The 18261-nt window shown below is 47.7% G+C and overlaps 1 protein-coding gene and 1 long non-coding RNA gene across 5 annotated transcripts in view; both read left to right on the top strand.

Moving 5' to 3' along the window:
- The first annotated feature begins 20 nt into the window (after nt 1–20).
- Nucleotides 21–8008, top strand: LOC118355672 (uncharacterized). Of its 2 annotated transcripts, XR_004818600.2 has the most exons (3): nt 70–560; nt 764–1330; nt 7570–8008. It is a non-coding gene; the product is annotated as an uncharacterized LOC118355672 (long non-coding RNA). The 2 variants fall into 2 exon arrangements; XR_007405810.1 differs by lacking the exon at nt 7570–8008 and having other exon boundaries at nt 21–560; nt 764–2687.
- Nucleotides 8009–12436: 4428 nt separating this feature from the next.
- Nucleotides 12437–18261, top strand: part of PTK2B (protein tyrosine kinase 2 beta) — a 126553-nt gene continuing 120728 nt past the window's right edge. The window contains exon 1 of one of the 3 annotated variants that reach the window (XM_025463020.3): nt 12437–12656. The gene's annotated coding sequence lies outside the window, so the exon portion shown is untranslated. Of the gene's footprint in view, nt 12657–14113; nt 14265–18261 lie in introns of those variants that run through there. The other 2 variants (XM_025463018.3, XM_025463019.3) reach the window with 2 other exon arrangements.

Raw genomic sequence — 18261 nt, 5'->3', positions numbered from 1 at the left:
CCTTCCGCTCGGAGCGCTGAGCGACGGCGGCGCCGGCCAATCGCGCGGGGCGCGCTCTGGAGGCTCCGCCCCAGTTCCGCTCGGCGCGGGAAAGCCCGGAAGCGCGGGGTGGATCCCTGCGCTCTGCGGTCCCCGCCGGTCCCCGCCGGTCCCCGCCGGTCCGACCCGGTTTCGGGGGAAGGAAACTCCCCGTTTGTGCGGTAGGGCTTCCGTGTCACCGGAAACCTGTTTCCGACTTGAACTGCGCCGTGAAGTTCTGGAGCCTCCTCTTCAACCAGTCCCGGGAAATTTCATGCCCGCAGGTTGGACAAGGGCGACCCGTGCGCTTCGTGGCTGCGAAGCGGAGGCCGGGCCGTGAGGACCCGTGCCCCACCCTTGCTTTGGAGGCTCCCTGAGCTCGGCCGTCCTGGTCCTGCCCCCTGACCCCTGACCCCTGCCCCCTGGGGCGAGGAGCAAACAGGTGAGAGGAGCGGCTCGCCGAGAGACCGCCCCAAAACCCCTTCCCCGTCCCGCGGCTGCACACGGGGGCAGCGCTCAGTCCTTTCCGAAGCCGTTTCCTAGTGAGTAAAGCGGTGGTCGTGTCTCGTCTACGTGACGGGGGAGGGGGAGGGGCAGGGGGGGGAAGGGGAAGGGGGGTCCCGCCACGGACGCCCCGTTCAAACGGAGCAAGGGCCTGACGCAGGACCTGCGCCCGCCGCGCCCCAGCCCCCGGCCCCGGCGCCCCAGCCCTTCCCGGTGATGCCTCGCTGTGATCTCCCCGCAGGTACCCGGCCTCTGCCCTGATGCGTCCGCGTGCCCGGAGTCTGTTGGAAGACCGTTCTCCGTGTGTCATTCTTCCCTCTTTGAGCCCGGACTGCCTCTTTTTGGAATGCCTCCCTCCAGGCAAAGATCTTTTTTTTTTTTTTAATTCATTCATGAGACACACACACACACACACACACACACAGAGAAGCAGGCTCCATGCAGGGAGCCCGACGTGGGACTGCCCCAGACTCCAGGATCACGCCCTGAGCCAAAGCGTTGGTTTGAGATCATTCGTCCTTTTTTTGGTTTTTTTTTTTTTTTTAAGATTTTATTTATTCATGGGAGACACAGATATTTATACATAGAGAGAGAGAGAGAGGCAGAGGGAGAAGCAGGCTCCGTGCAGGGAGCCCAATGTGGGACTCGATCCCGGGTCTCCAGGATTAGGCCCTGGTCTGAAGGCAGGCACCGAACCGCTGAACCATCCAGGCATTCCCTCATTCGTCCTTTTTAATGCAGACATCACAGCTATCACAGCTATAAATTTCCTTCTGAGCCCTGCTTTTGCTCTTTCCCATAAGTTCTGGTATGTTTTGTTTTTGTTTTCATTCCTCTCAAAAGTATTTCCGTGTCAGGCTTTCTTGAGGACTTTTTCTATCAGTTTAATTATTTTTTAAAGATTTTATTTATTTATTCATGAGAGACACAGAGAGAGAGAGAGAGAGGCAGAGACACAGGCAGAGGGAGAAGCAGGCTCCATGCAGGGAGCCCGATGTGGGACTCGACGTGGGACTCGACGTGGGACTCGACGTGGGACTCGACCCCCGGACTCCAGGATCACACCCGGGGCTGAAGGCGGCGCTAAACCGCTGAGCCACCCAGGGATCCCCTGATCTGGCCGACCTAATCCCTGTGATGAAAGAATGAGTCTCCCTGACCTTCTAATTCCTCTTGTATGAGGCAGCCTGCCATGGCCCTCATCACTTCGGCTTCTGGGAATCGGGGCTCAGAAAAGTGGCCCCAAATAATTCTCGGATCGCCGTTGCCTGTTAGTATCGAGCTGCTTTGTCTCTGGTCCGGGAGTCTCCCCTACCAGCATTCTTGAACCTTTGACAGGCTACGGTGTCAATTTGCAAGCAGGCCAAAATCTCAGTCCTTTGACAGGTCTTGACAGTTGTCTTCCAGACTTTTCCTCAGAGCAGCCGCTCTGCCACAATGCCAGGGGGATGAACACCACCAGTTGCTGCCTCCTTCAGCGTTTCTCACACCAGGTTCACGGCCCTCCTGCATTACCTGGGAGCTTTCTAAAAGCGCAGATTCGTGGGCCCACTTTGATCTACTTTTGACAGGCTCTCCAAGTGATACCCACGTACTATAAAGCTTGCGCCCCCCCCCCTCCCCCCCCAAAAAGAAGCTTGCAGCCCACTGTTCTAGATCAGATCTGGAGTTAATAGAGGGACTCAAAACCTAGCCTTGGAGGCAGTGTCTGAAACGGCCACAAGATGGGGCTATTAACCCTGCACTCCAGGTACCTCCCTGGGAATCCCGTTTTCTAGTTTCCTTTTCTGTCACTGAGTTCTTATCTGTGTATCCCAGTGCCCTGTCCATCTGTTTGCTATCTGTGTGTTTCATTATGTTCTTGCGTGGTTTTACCTGTTTGTTTTGTCATTGTTTTTCTCACACTCTTAAGTGGGGCCGCAAATCAAAACGGGTGAAAAGTAGAAATTAGGGCAGCCCAGGTGGCTCAGCGGCTTAGCGCCGCTTTCAGTCCGGGGCCTGATCCTGAAGTCCCAGGATAGAGTCCCACGTCCGGCTCCCTGCATGGAGCCTGCCTCTCCCTCTGCCTGTGTCTCTGTGTCTCTCATGAATGAATAAATAAAATCTTAAAAAAAAAAAAAAGTAGAAATTAAATAGGTTTTATTTTCTTTAAGCACAATACAAAACTTAGCATTCAATGAGAACCAATGAGGTTCTCCAGGCTTTCTGGAAATCAGAAAGGACTTGGTTCTATTCCAAGCCCCACCATGAGCTGGAGGGATGACCCAGGGCACTTTTCTGACTTCCTCTTCCTCAACCATAAAAGGAAAGGTCCAGATAAATGCTCCAGTGGCTCAGTGCAGACACTCTGAACTTTTTTATCCTTTGCATAATTTTGGTATAAAGGGTGACTAATACCCAGAGACCAGAAAAGAGAAATCTTGGTGACTATAAACAATTTGTCACCAGCTTCTGTATCTTCTTTCAGTAGAAAGGAACTTTCCCAGAGGACCTTGCGGTTCAGGTCCTCTGTTATACCTACTAAATTAATGCAAAAGTCCACTGGCTGTCTCTGTCCTTTACCCCAGGCATTCTTGCTGGGCACTGCCACTTTCCTGACCCCTGCTATAACCATGAAAATGTATGTAAGGAATGACAACTATTCTTCAAAAAAATTCCTAGGAGAAAGATGGGTGAATTGTTTTTTTTTTTTTCTTTTTAAATCCGTAGACTAGAAAGTGACTCTTGCAAATAAAAGACAGATTAGATTAACAAGATTAGATTTTTAAGAGAAAATCGAGACCCAATTGTATGTTGAGACCCAATTGTATGTTGCCTAAAAGGAGCCCGCTTTAAATATAAGCATACATATAAGTTAAAAGGATAGAAAAAGACGTACCATGTTAACAGGAGTCAAAGCTGGAGTGGCTCTGTTAATATCTGAAAAGTAGATTTCATATCAGAATATTACAGGGATAATATTATGTACAATGGTCGCTGAATGCAGCAGTTGCAGAGCTGGCAATTACAAAAGCCACTTCCAGAAATAGGCAACCAGAGATGCAGACATGATTGAACTTATTCAACAGAAATACCATGGAAGTCTTTGAGGATATTACTGTAGTCTGATGCTTGATATGGACACCATTGATGGCCTGGGACTTCTCTGAAGCCTGAACCTGGGGAAAAAAGGAAGAAAGGAGCTCTGATTTAGTTTGAATAATGCAAAGAGGACTTCTATAAGAAATAGTGTTCGTGTAAGCTATTAGGGATACAGCTAGGGTAGTAAATCACCTGCCTCTGGGTCAGATTTTGTTGAAGACTTCTTTTATTTGATCCACATATTTTTCCCCTCTGTATAATTTATCATTTATGACCTAAACTCTAACTTCTATTTTTTTTTGTTTCAAGTTTTTATTTAAATTCCAGTTAATGTATAGTGTAATATTGGTTTCAGGGGTAGAATGTGGTGGTTCATCACAACACCCATTTAGTCTGTCCCCCTGCCCACCTCCCCTCCAGCAACCCTCAGTTTGTTCTCTATAGGTAAGGGTCTGTTCTATGGTTTGCCTCTCTGTTTTGCCACCCCCCCTATGTTCACGTGTTTCGTTTCTTAAATTCTACATATGAATGAAATCATAGGGTATTTGTCTTTCTCTGACTGACTTAATCTGCTTAGCATAATACACACTAGCTCCATCTACATCATTGCAAATGGCAAACTTTCATTCTTTTTACGGCTAATAGTGATATATATATCACTATTGATATATATATAGGGGATCCCTGGGTGGCGCAGCGGTTTGGCGCCTGCCTTTGGCCCAGGGCGCGATCCTGGAGACCCGGGATCGAATCCCACATCGGGCTCCCGGTGCATGGAGCCTGCTTCTCCCTCTGCCTGTGTCTCTGCGCCTCTCTCTCTCTCTGTGACTATCATAAATAAATAAAAATTTAAAAAAAAGATATATATATCAACTTCTTTATCCATTCATAATCAATGGACATTTGGTAAGCCTCAACTTTTAAAATGCAACTCAAAATGATTAAACAATAAGAGGATGGATAATCTTATATAACCGAATCTTATATAACTGAAAGTCTAGCAGTAAGAAGGCTATGTCCAACCCAAAGACAGTGAGACCCAGATTCTTTCCATCTTGAATGTCTGCCTATAGCTTCCTTTCGGTTGGAAAATTACTGCAACAGCTCCAGGCATCCTATCCTGATATCAGCCAATGTCCATAAATGGAATAGGGCCACTTCTCTCTAGTATGTCTCATTTTCAGAGCCAAGAAACCTTTTCTAAAACCCTTCAGAAGACTTCTCACATCTTGTTGGTCAGAACTGGGTCACACGCCCACCTCTGAATGCATCACTGGCAAGAAGAATATGACCACTATGGTTGCCTTGAACCAGTCAGGATTTACCTGAGTCACGGAAGTGGAGGGATGGTCACTGAGATGTATTTGAGACTTGGCTATGTATTATGAAAGAGGGGAAAATTGCCATTAGGTAGGTAACTTTAGGTTCAGGACAGTTGCAAACATTTGCAAATCAGGAGATTTCACATTAGTCAGATTTCTACCTTTGCTTTTTTTTCCCCCCAGTTAAAAAGATTTAATTGTGCTAAAAGAAACATAAAATTTACCATCCTAAACATTTCTAAATGTACAGTCCAGTAATGGTAAGTATATTTTCATTGGTCTATAATCAGTACCCATAACCTTTCATCTTGCGAAACTGAAACACTTTACCTGTTAAACAGATCTTGTCCCATCCTTCCCCCAGCTCTTGGCAACCAACCAGACTACTTTCTGTCTCTATGAATTTGATTATTCTAGGTGCCTCATATAAATGGAATCATACAGCATTCGTCTTTTTGTTCTGGGTTATTTCACTTAGTATCACGTCCTCAAAGTCCATCCATGTTACAGCCTGTGTTAGATTCTCCTTCCTTCTTTAAAGCTGAATAATATTCCATTGTGTGGATAGAACACATTGTTTATCCATTCATCCATCCATGGACACTTGTGTTGCTCCTACCTTTGGCTCTTGTGAATAATGCTGCTATGAACATGAGTGCATAAACATCTCTTTGAAGCTCTGTTTTCAATTCTTTTGGATATAAGCCCAGAGGTGGAAGCTGTGATTCATAAAGGTAATTCTACTTCTACTGTTTTGAAGAACTGCCATACTATTTTGCATAGTAGCCGCACCATTTTACATCCTCACCAGTAGTGCAAATGGGTTCCAGTTGCCTCACATCTTGGCCTCCACTTATTCTTTTCTATTTATTGTAGGCATTCTATTGGATGTGATGCCGATTTTTAAATTAGATAATTTTTTGTTGTTGTATGAGTTTTTTCTACCTTTTGGGTATTAACCCCTTATCAGATATATAACTTGCAAATATTTCCTACCTTTCTGTAGGTTGCCTTTTCACTTTGTTGATTTTGATGCATAGAAATTATTTATTTTGATGTAGTCCGACTGATCTATTTCTACTTTTATTGCCTTTTGATGGCATATCCAAGAAACCATTGCCAAATCCAGTGTTATGAAGCTTTTTCTCTAATGTTTTCCTAAGGCTTTATAGTATTAAGTCTTACGAATAGGTCTTCAATCCATTTTGGATTAATTTTTTTTTAAGATTTATTTATTAGCATGCATGAGCAGGGCAGAGGGGGAGAGAGAGGGGAAACAGACTACCCACTGAGTAGAGAGCCCAGTGCTCCCCAGAACCCTGGGATCATGATGTGAGCCAAAACCAAGAATTGGACACTTAACCAGCTAAGCCACCCAGGAGCCCTTCCATTTTGAATTTCTACATATGGTATAAGGGAGGGGTCCCCTTTCACTCTTTTGCATGTGGATATCCAGTTTTCCTGGCACCATTTGTTGAAGATCATTGACTAGCCTTGGCATCCTTGTTGAAGATCATTCAACTCTATACACAAGAGTTTATTTGAGGAGTCTCTCTTCTCTTCCATTGGTCTTTATGTCTGTTTTCATGTCAGCACCACATGTTTTCATTATTATACTGTAATAAGTTTTGAAATCTAGAAGTGTGAGACCTCCAACTCTGTTCTTCTTTGTAAAGATCATTTGACCATCAGGGTCCCTTAAGATTCCTATAAATTTTAGGATGGATTTTTTTTTCTTGCATTAAATGTTGTTGGGATTTTTATAGAGATTGCACTAAATCTGTAGATCACTTTGGGTAGTATTGACATCTTCACAACAGTATCAGGTATTCCAATCCATAAACACAGACTATCTTTCCATTTATTTATGTCCTGTGATTTCCTTTAGCAATGTTTTGTAGTTTTCAGCATGCAAGTCTTTTGCCTCCTTCATGAGGCTCATTCCTAAGTATTTTCCTCTTTTGAATACTATGGTAAATAGAGTTATTAATCTCTTTCTGGACAGTTGATTGTCTCTTGCTTTTAGAAAAAGAAAGCTCTTGCTTCATTGCTACATTAAGCATCTTCTGCATGGCAGTAGACTTGAGCTGAATAGCAGGTGCTCCCTGTAGGAGGGACATTTGTTCTCCAGTTTGCCACAGACCCTATCCAGCTAACTTCCTTCCCTCATATTCCCTGCCTTGCTTCTGTAGACATTCAGGCCTTTCAACACCTTATATGGATGTCCCCAGTGAAGGCTACACACTGCTGCTACTCTGTGAAAGAGGTAGGGTGGTAAAATACTCTAGTACAGACAGGCAACAACTTGGTTCTTGACAAAATGAAACCTAAATGGATTTTCCATGTTCCTGAAATTTCTCTTTAAATACCCAATTATTTTATTGCAAATATTTTGAATAGACTTTTTATAAATGTGTGATTTTTTTTCCCTCTAAAATATAGGATGCAGGACATAATTTAAACTTCCCTTCATGACTTACCAAAATAGACAAAAATTGCTGTTCTGGGTAAAAAAGGGGCGCCCTCAGGACTTAAACAGGATGTAGGGTGGTTTCTCTCTGTTCTGTAAATGGCCACAGATGCCTATGTTTTAAGGGTCCTTGCATTTGCTAGGCACTTTATTATTATTTTTTTTCTTTTTTAGACCTTACTGCTAACAACCAATCTGCCTGTAGCAGCCTGCTCTCAATTCCACTTGATGCTTCCTAGTGTGGGCAAGGCACAGATAGCCATCCACATTTGTTAGAATTGCAGATGTCAATAATGGCAAGACAAGGGTCACTCACACAGTCATGCAGTTGCTTCAGAGCTTATCCATCAGCTGTGGGGACCTGGTGAGCTCACTCACAGATGGGAGTAAGGGATTGAAAGTCAAGAAGGCCAAAGTCATAGAAGTCATGTTGCTGACTCAAAATGGGCAGAGCAGCAGGGCAGGCTCTACTTCCACACGGGCACTCTGCAGGAGCACCTACAGCCCGCTGCCCTGCAGCCACCTTGGGGAGCTGTGGAAACTGCCTGGCCTCTGTGGCACTGAGGCTCTGCCTGTTGACTTTAAAAGGAAAATAAAATTCTCCTGACTTCTCCGTCTGCTCTCTCTCTCGGTTACCCAAAATTAATTTCTCAATGGATTTAATATGGTTTTATTTTTCCCCAAAGAGATTCACTTTAGATTATTTCCAGGAATACATTTCTTTTTCCTCTATGGAAAGATTTTATTTATTTTAACTTTTTCACTATGAACATTTTCAAACACAATATGAGAGGAAACAGCATACACAATATGAGAGCAAACACAATATGAGAGGGAACCCCCACCTACACCAGTAATCAAATTTGCTATGTTGGTCTCCCTTCTCTCCTCCACATTTAGGGGGATGGGTGTGGTGGAGTATTTTAGGTAAAACCTTCCCCTCCCCCCTTTTTAAAAGTTGGCTCCACACCCAGCATGGGGCCCAACACAGGATTCCATCTCACCACTCTGAGATCATGACCTGAGCTAAGATCATGAGTCAGAGGCTCAACCAACAGCCACCCAGTCGCCCCAGTGGAGGATTTTAAATCAACCGTTATTTTTATTTCAGGAATACATTTTTAAAAGTTACAACAGGATATAATGTCCTCCAGCTATGAGCCATGGCACTAGCAGGGAAATTTACATGTATTATTTCTAGTCCTTCCGACAACCCTGCAGCAAATTATTCCCATTTTATAGATGAGGAGATTGAGGTTCTGCCTTCATTTATAGACAAAAGAAGATAGGCTGAATGATACTGTATTAAGATACATTTGAAACTATGGTAACAGAAAAGCCCCAAATGCAACAACCTTAACAATTGAAGGGTTTCTTTCCTTCTCCTGTAAAAGTTCAAGTTGGCCCAGACCAGGTCTAGGACTAGCATTGTGGCGAATGGCACTAGAGACCCAGACTTCATTTCTCAACACCACAGACCAGGATGGCTGCTCCAGTTTCCATCATTTGGTGCCAGTGAAAAAGGAAATGGTAGAGGTTTGCCCATTCCCTTGATGGGCATGATCCTGAAGCTGCACACATAACTACCACTCACCAGCCATTGCCCAGAACTTAATCACATGGCCATACCTGCAAAGGAGACTGGGACATGCAATCTATGACCAACTAAAAATCAGGGATTCTTTTATAAGGGAATAAAGGACAACCAGCTGTGCCCTCATGGATAGAAATAGAGTCCTTTTGAAGTCAACAGTATGGTTTTGAGGTTTGGGTTTTTTTTGGGGGGAGGGGGGTGGCCTCAACTGTGATCTAGCAAACCCTGTGGTACTTGGTTTAATTAGAGGTAGATGCCCTTTGGTGATGAAGGATTTCTTTTACTTTGTCTTTGTGCCTATGACTGTTCATTCATTTTTTTGTTCAGAACACTTTTCTTTTAAAAGAACACTATTCGTACTATTCTTTTAAAATGAAATGTATTCTGGCTTTGTTTTTGTTTTTTATTAAAGTAGGCTCCATGTTCAGCATGGAGCCCAGCGTGAAGCTGGAACCCATGACCCTGAGATCATGACCTGAACCGAGATCCAAGAGTCAGATGCTTAACCAGCTGAGCCACCCAGGCACCCAAAAATGAAATGTATTCTAATAATAAATTTACATTATGTTATTTCATTTCATTATCAATAATAGAGAGACCCCAGTGACTTACCTTATGTGCCAATGATGAGTTTAGATTTAGCCCTGCTCTTTCCCACATGTGTGGCTGTGGACAAATTGTTTACCTTTTCCAAGCCTCCTTTTCCTTTCTACAAAATAAGAATACTGTAATCTACCTCAATGAATTGTTGTGAAGGCCTATTAGGTGATGGATGAAAGTTATAGTCACACAGTGAACACTTGACAGATTATATCTGTATAGCAGATACGTATGTAATCTCTCCCCACTAAATGTGCCCTATTTAATTCCTATTATTATTATTATTCTAAGTAGGCTCCACACCCAACATGGGGCTTGAACTCACAATCCTGAGATCAAGAGTCACATATTCTACCGACTGAGCCAGCCAGGTGCCCCTAATTCCTATTATTTCTAAAAATAAAATCATAGTGTGTTATAGCATAATAATCACCATAGTATGTATATTTTCATACCTATCTTTTTAATTAAATTTTAATTATTTGTTCATGAGAGACACAGAGAGAGGCAGAGACACAGGCGGAGGGATCCATGCAGGGAACCCAATGTGGGACTCAATCCCAGGGCTCCAAGATCACGCCCCCAGACGAAAGGCAGGTGCTAAACCGCGGAACCACCCAGGGATTCCCTATTTTCATACCTATCAATTGGGGCATCATAATACCTTATGAAATAGGTAGAGCAGGTAGTCCTTATTCCTCTACTCTCCTCGGTTAGGAAGTACAAGCTCAGAGATATGGATTCATTTGCCCAAGGTCACATCTTCCTTTTTGACTGGATCCCTCCTATGTGCATCTAAGCCTTCTCTACTGGCTTAGACAAAGTGTAGAACACACAATGATCCATAAGTAGAATTTTTAAAGAGCATTTACACAGAATTCTAGGCTCCTGGAAGCATTTCTGAGAAGTTTATTAAAAGGCCGGTAACAAGCTGACATGTGTGACCCTATCACCTTAACTTTTCATGATCAATCCTTGACAGGACATAGGGGAGACCTACAGACAGAGTATCCATCCCAGAGAGTTTCCCAAGGCTTTTATTCAAACAAAACAAAACAAAAAACCTGTTATCCTGCGATGCTAGGAGCTAGGTTTCGGAGCTTTAAAGAAACATCTCTGAAGAATTCATTCAACATCCTCTGGCATTTTTGAGTATCTGAGAACTTTTCTCAAATTAGGGCCTGGCGAGGTTGTAGTTTATGGATTTGGCCACATGGAGGCAGCATACACAAACTCACCTTTCCTTAAACCAGCTTGGATTAGTTGTGCTTCTTAGTTGCCACTGCCTCCAGCCCAATACAGACCCTCAGTAGGTAGTGCAAGTATCTAACCTTGAACTGCTCAACATTCACCTCCTCATTCCTGTGCACAAGAATACAGGAGGGCCCCCATTTCTCAAGGCCCTCTGACAATTTCCTTGTGCGTCAGTTGGTCCCTTAGTCCTCCGGGATACTTTGCCTGCTAACTTCATCAGTTTACCCATCACACTTGCCTTATCACGCCAAACCCTAGCCAAGTTTTCCCTGGACACCTTCTGACTGCTTTGCAGGTTGTCAGCATTACTTGGTACTGGGAACAGCATGAATGGGTAAATGGGATGGACAAGGAGGAGCTCCTGCAGTTGTGGCTATGAGCTCCTATCCAATGGGTTGTAAGTTGCCTTGGTTGGGATATGGGCCTCAGGCTCAGAGATTTTGATTGTCAGTTAACCTGCATTGGCATCCAGGTATCTGCATTTTATAAGCTACAAGTAGTTTGCTGGTCACACTTTGAGAAACATCAACTCTCCGGCTTTGTGGCCTTAGACAAGTAATCTAAGTCTTGATTTTCTTTTCAGAAAAATGGGGGAAATTCGATGAAATCATGTAAACCAAATGCTTTCTTAGCAATAGTGGTTGGCGTTTAGACATGTTCACCAAATACTGGATTTTTCTATTGTTTTCCTGGGGTGGCTGATCCACTGAGTTCAGGGTTAGTGAGTGAGGTAGTGTCAGGGAGGGCCGTCGTGTCTGCTGGACTGTCATGTATGGCTGCACAACTCCAGGGGGCAGAGATCCTGTGAGATGAGATGTGAATAGCATGTTCTAGAACTGTGGGAGATCCCAATCCTTCACAGAACCCAGAATGAAGAAGTTTTGGCAGGGGCTCTGGAGAGGAACTTTGAGGATGTGGGGCACATGGAGGACAAACCAGCTTTCTGACCTTATGCTAGGTCCAGTTCACCTCCTCCCACTCAGGGGAAAGTCTGGAATCTTTCTAGCGATAGGGGAAAAAAGGGTTTCTAAATGCCCTTGAATCACTGCCTTGAATTTCACTGTCCAGCTGGCCTGAGTAAAGAGGTGAACCAGCCTCTTTGTTTGGGCAGCGAAGTCAGCTGATACGGAGATGGGGCTGGGTAAAGGCTGCCCCGCTTCTGTGACAATTCTTGGGCAGCCATGCGGTCCTCCCTCTCACAGCACAAGCACCTGGATCAGTTCTTCCAAACCCCTGGTGACAGTCCCCCGATCTCCAGGGGAGAGACCTGGAGGGGCACAGGTGCTGAAATTATGGGAGCCAGGTAACAGTCTCCCGCTCTGAAACCTACCTGGAGGCTGGAGAGGAAACCCCAACCTCTAAGAGTGGCCTCCACAAGCCTGCAAGTGGAGTGGGAGGAGGGGGGAGGGGGGCAGCCATCGGGAGGGGTCAGCCGCTCCCAGGGCTCGCAGGGGCCGGAGACCCCTTCGGGGCTCCGGAGATGGGTCCCCAGGTGGGCACGTGCAGCCCAGGGAATTGGTGGCGGCGTCTATTTCAGGGTTTATGGTAAGAGGCTGGAGCAGGCACACGCTCAGCGCCACAGACAACACACCCCACCCTTTAAGGAAGTGAGGAGGAGAGCAGCAGGGGTGTGGTTAACCAGGAGGAGGAGAGGGGAAAACACAAACCTGTCAGCCCTGTTACTCAGCAGAGGCCTGCGGAGCGGCCGCGCACCCCTTACCTGCCGCCGCCCCGACCCACCTGTACCTGCCGCGGCGCAGCCGGCGCCTCACCTGGCCGACCGGGAGCCGGCGGAGTCGGCGCTTCCCTCCGTGTGAGTCCGCGCCCGCGATCCGGCCGGAGCGCCCAGCCACAAGTTGGGGGCGGCGGGGGGGTGCGGGGGGCGGGGGGGGCCGGCGGGGGTCGGGGGGCGGGGCGGGGGCGCCCCCGAGGCTGCGGGTACCTGCGCGGCGCGGGAGTTCCCGGGAGGGCAGCCCCGGGGGCGGCGGCGGGCGCTTCCCGCGCTGGGCTCCAGGGCCTTCCCCAGGGCGCCGCACGTCGACTTGCGGAGTTAACTGGACGCTCTTTGTCCTGCTACCGTATTCCGGGTGGTGATGAGAAGGCTCGGACCCGCCACCCGCCACCCGCCACCCGCCACCCGCCACCCGCCTCTGGGGCTCAGGGCGCCCAGCAGGGCTTCCCCAGTCCGACTTCAGGTGCTTCCTCAGAGCCGCTGCCTGCGTCCCGCCCTGTCCCCTGTCCTCGTGCCCTTCGGCGCCCCCACCCTGGTCCCATTCCCAGCACACCCCACTGCCCTGGCACGGACTTCCTGCCCTCCTAGAGGGCATCTTCGAAATCAAGCCCGGACTGGAAGCCAGCAGGGCTCTGGGAGGGGCACAGAGGCGCAACTCCAGCGTGTGCGTGTGCGTGTGCGTGTGCGTGTGTGTGTGTGTGTTTGGGGGTTAAAGTTCCCACTGGCTGCTCACTGGCTCTTTGTGAAACTACCTTCCAGATTCCACGAAAGGGTTAAGTTCTGTGCCGCCTTCTCCTGCTGTCAGGCTGTGCGTGGGCAAAGCCTTGGGTGGGTGAACAGGGAACATATGGGTGATGTTCTGAGCCCACCGGGCCCCACCACCTGCCCTAACCCTCAGCCATCTGACACTGGCGTCTCCCCACACCCCAAACTTGGGGCCCAGTCCAATTAGACTCCCTTACAGGGGCCAGAGGTGGGGAGAAGGGGGGCAGAGTTTGCACACAGAGGGGGCACGTGCCCGGAGGATTTGGAAGCTGAAGAGAAGTTTCCGCTGGCCTGTAGCTAGAACTGAGCCCCCAGGGACAGTCGGTAGGGCACCATCAGGTAAGGGGCATGAGGACACCTCTCCTGCCTTGGCTGCTCTCTCCTTACCGGAGTCCTGGCCAGGACGAGTGGTTGTGGACCCAAGCCCCAGCCTTTCACAACTCTGAGGGAGGGAGAGATGAAAAAGTGAGTAAGGATGGGAGGGAGGAAGGAAGTAGTTGCATTCAAGAGCTCCAGCTCTGCCTGGACAGTCTCTAGCCATCCGTTCATTCATTCAATAAGCATCTGCTGACTTCCTACCTGAGGCCACGTGCTGGTGCTGGGTGTGGGGGCCCAAGGGTGCCTGTGACCCACCCCCGCTCCCTGGAGAAGCACGGTGGATGGTGAGTGAATGCAGCAGGCTGCGACGGGAGGGGGCAGGCTTCAGGGTACCGGGGAAGACTTCCTGGCAGAAGTGACGCCAAGCGGAGACTCGCAGGATCAATAGGAATCAGCCAGAGAGTGGGAGAGAGGGACGAAGACAGGCACCGAGCACAGCGGGTGCTAAGAGCTGAGGCCAGAAGCAGCATGACACATCCAGGAAACTGAAAGTAGCTCAGCATGTTTGGAGCATGTAGAGGGCAGGGGCGAGGTGAAGCTGGAGAGGTAAGTAGACACAGCTCCAGAAGGGCCTGCTCAGGCTGCCATGGCAACTCGGGTTGGAGCAACACTTGGGACCAAGAGCCAGGCAGGAGACTTCCCAGCATGCCTCTGACTCTGGGAGGAGGGGGGCGGTGTTTGCCAGATTTAGCGAATAAAAACGCAGGACACTCCGATTTGAATTTCAGATAAGCAATGAATATTTTTCAAGTATAAGTATAGCCCGTGCAATATTTGGGACATACTTATACTAAGACATTATGTATTGTTTATGTGAGATTCAAATTTAACGGGATATCTGGTATTTTATCCGGCAACACTCTTCTGGAAGGCAGGTCAAGATGCTACCATTCTGGGGAAAAAAAAAAAAAAAAAAAGATGCTACCATTCTGGGAAGTGAAGGATGAGCAGCGCCCAGGTGCCACGGGAACAGTCTCAGGGCATATTTATCTTGTAACCAATCCTCCTGCTTCCAGTGTGGGACTCCTTCACTGACTTAAAAGAAAAAAAAAAGCCTTGGTCTGCGTGTTTATCTACACAGCTGAAGGACTGTGATGCCTCAGAAAGAGATTGGGCTCTGGAGCCTGATGGACCTGGATTCAAGTCACAGCTTGGCCACTTGCCCACCGCGAGGCTCCATGTAAACCACTTAGTTCCTCAGAGCCCCCAGAATCTCTTTTCGGAAGGGGTACAGGAATACCTGTTTGTCCAGGTTGTTGAGAGCTCCGTGAGAATGTATGTAGATGTGGTGAGTGCTAAAGGAAAAGTGGCAGAGAGTAATTTTTCTAACACCTTCATGGGGGTGACCAACGCAGCATCCACAAAGTGCTTAAGGCTCATTGATTTCTGTTTCTCTTTATCGAGCACTCAAAGGTCCCGGGGATGTGGTAGGGGTCCTGCTTCTACTGAGAGAGTAGGTTAGCTCCAGAGCAGAGAGGGAGAGCCTGAATTGGCTGTTTGCTCCTTTGTTTCCCAGCTTTACCTCTCTCTTCGCATATGACCTGCTTCCAGGGGAGGAGATACCCTGCTCTCCTCTTGGAGGAGGGTGGGTGGGGGAGAGGTGGTGGCTCAGGGCAGAATTAACTGAAGGGAAATATGAATGAATTACAAGAGGGAATCCACATAAAACACCTAGCACAGCACCTGATGGAAACAAACGTGCTGTAAAATTTGGCTGCCATCATTCCCATTTTTATGAGTACCTTATTAGAAAAATAGACTCATTTCAAGGGTAGATGAAGTAGGGGTGTCTTGTGAACCATGTTTTGACTTTATCTTTTTAAGATTTTATTTATTTATTTATTTATTTATTTATTTATTTATTTATTTATTTATAGAAACAGAGAGAGACACACACAGAAAGAGAGAGAGGCAGAGAGACAGGCAGAGGAAGAAGCAGGCTCCATGCAGGGAGCCTGACACGGGACTCAATCCTGGGTCTCCAGGATCACGCCCTGGACTGAAGGCGGCGCTAAACCGCTGAGCCACCAGGGCTGCCCCATGTTTTGACTTTAATGGGAGCATTTGTGAGAGCAAATTAGGGGACTCCTAAAAGGAAACCAGAGGGAGTTAAGAACTTGTTAAGAAAAAGAGGAAATGGAAATTGGTTTCCCCTTTGGGGAGACCATGAAGTTCAAAATGGTCCCTTTCCAATAGCTGAATCTCCCCATCCCCCTGCCCAGTGGTAAGTGCTTTGTCCCCAGCTCTTTAGAGCAGCATTTGCCAGTGTTTGGAGAGACTCTATGCCATGGGATAGTTATGGGTGTTCCATTGGTGAAATGTTCAGATGAGCAGGCTTTTGGAGCTTTCTCATGTGTATTTGTGTGGTCAACATCCTGCAGAAAAAGACTTCTGTATCCCTGGGTCTTCTAGCATTTTGTAAATTTGACTATAGACCCCTGGCAGGGGTCGGGGAGAAACCAATTATTGTCTCAAAGGAAATAGCATTTCATATCTAGTGACCGTTGATGTGGGTGGAATTTGAGACCAAGCAGGTCTTTCAGGGGACATTATTCATCCCATAACTCTAGCCAAGAGGGATCTAATTTATCCTATACTCAGCAGTGTCCAACTTACAGAGGATCTTCAGGGACTGAGTGCTTGTGTACAGCTGTCCCGGCATCATATATCCACCATGGACACCAACCCCTACCCATGTCAGCCAAAATCTTCCTACTGCACCTTATACTCCTTTCTCATTGTTCAGAAAAGCCTGGAAAGGGTATATCTCTTAGCGAGGGACCTCCATGGTGATGGCAGTAGCTCCATGCGTCCTGAATACTGCTAAGGCAAACACAACTGGTGGTGAAGGAAAGGAAGGGAGGGAGCATACCATGGGGTAGACCCCGAGTGGTAGATCCTAGATATCCCCCTGCGCTGGAGTCATGAGCTCTGGACCGTTTGGCCCTGACCTCCCAGAAGAATGGAGCTCTGAGGTAGTCACACATGCTTGACTGGGGATACCCAACTGTTGGCATGCTTAGGGCTGCAAGTATGGTAATTAAGAGAACTTCTTGCTGGCTCAGTGATTGAGGGTTTCTCTTAGACTCTGAGTTGGTTTAGGATAAAGTGGGGAGGAGTAAGGATGGGACAGTGGCCTGTAACCCTAACAGGGCCAGTAGTCTAGTGATCAAGTGCCAAAGCGTGGAGTTAGTCGCCCTAGGTTCCAACTCCAGTTCCCAGACTTACTGCTTGATGTCAGGCAAGTCACTTGGCCTTGTCTTCCTCATCCATAAGACAGTGGTGCTAGAGGAGGCAGGCACGCAGGCAGGGGGCCAGGGTGGCAGGCATGTACCAACCGGCATGGCCCTGTTTCAATATTTTAACATTCCAGATGGTCTTAAGCACTAGCTTCCTAATAGCCTCAACAGTACACAAAATTTCAGTCCTTCAACAGGCACATGGTAGACATTGCATAAGTGTGTCTCTCCTCATCTTTATATTTTTACACGTAAGGTTAATCCGAGCTGATGCAGAAGCCCCTGAGGAAAAAGGCCATCTTCTGAGGGGCAGCACTCGACTCAGGGCTTCTCGAGCATGCTGTCTCGTTGACAGGCAGCACGTCTCCAGCACTAGGTGCTTCTTGCCCCGCGCTCCACCCCCAATTCACTGCACTGGATGAACAGCCAGGCCTAATGAGCTCTTTAGCTGAAGAGACTTTCTATGACTGCCCAGCAGACACTGGTCACTTAGGCTACGAGCCTTCACCAGCTGGTGGCTTCGTTTTCCAGGGTTCTTAGCACCCTAAACAAAGCTCTGAGCTGTGCGAGGGGGTGTGGGGGGGGGAGGGGACCGCTCTTTGAGTCATTCTGCTGTTTCCCAAGGGATAATTATTACTCATGATGACAGTTTGATTAAGAGAGCAGGCTGGAGGCTGCAAATTCCAATGCCCTTTTTACCTAGACACAGCGGGTGGATGGGTGGGAATGCAGGATTTGTTTTGCAGGTAGGCTCCGGGTGGGCGGCAGGAAGGGATGCTCCTCTGGTTCCCAGCACCTTCTCCCCCTGCTCTTCCCTTTCCCCAGCCCTAAGGGAATTGCTGCTTTCATAAGGCAGCTGGGCAACGCGATTAGAACTGAGATCAACCACTGCCAACATCCACGGAAGGGCGATCCTTCCCCTTTTCTATCTCGACGACAAGTGCACTAACATTTTCTTCCTCTCCAATGCCCTTCTTGCCTTCTCTGTCTTGAAATCCACCAGCAAAGAATCTGGCCACATCACTCCCTATCCAGGGGGGCCCACAGGAACACACCACGCCCTCTGTTGAGAACTCAGCGCTGGGTTTAGTTGTTGACTCCCTTCTGGTTAGGCGGATCCTCCCAACAACTTTGAGGGCCTAGGACTGTTCCCTCCTTCCCTGTGCCCCTTCTTTCCCTGAGGATCTGCCCACTGCCCAGCTCTCTCAGACTCTCCCAGCTGTTGCATCCCTACTGGGATGCCCGAAGGCCCAGGAGACTCCTCCAAGTCCTGCTGGGAATTCTGTCCTGAGTTTGGGCTTTGC

The sequence above is a fragment of the Canis lupus genome, chromosome 25 (genome assembly GCF_003254725.2).
Source record: "Canis lupus dingo isolate Sandy chromosome 25, ASM325472v2, whole genome shotgun sequence".
In the NCBI taxonomy this organism is placed as follows: domain Eukaryota; kingdom Metazoa; phylum Chordata; class Mammalia; order Carnivora; family Canidae; genus Canis; species Canis lupus.
Note: the sequence above shows the minus strand (reverse complement) of the source record. Positions and strands in the feature narration are given on the sequence as shown.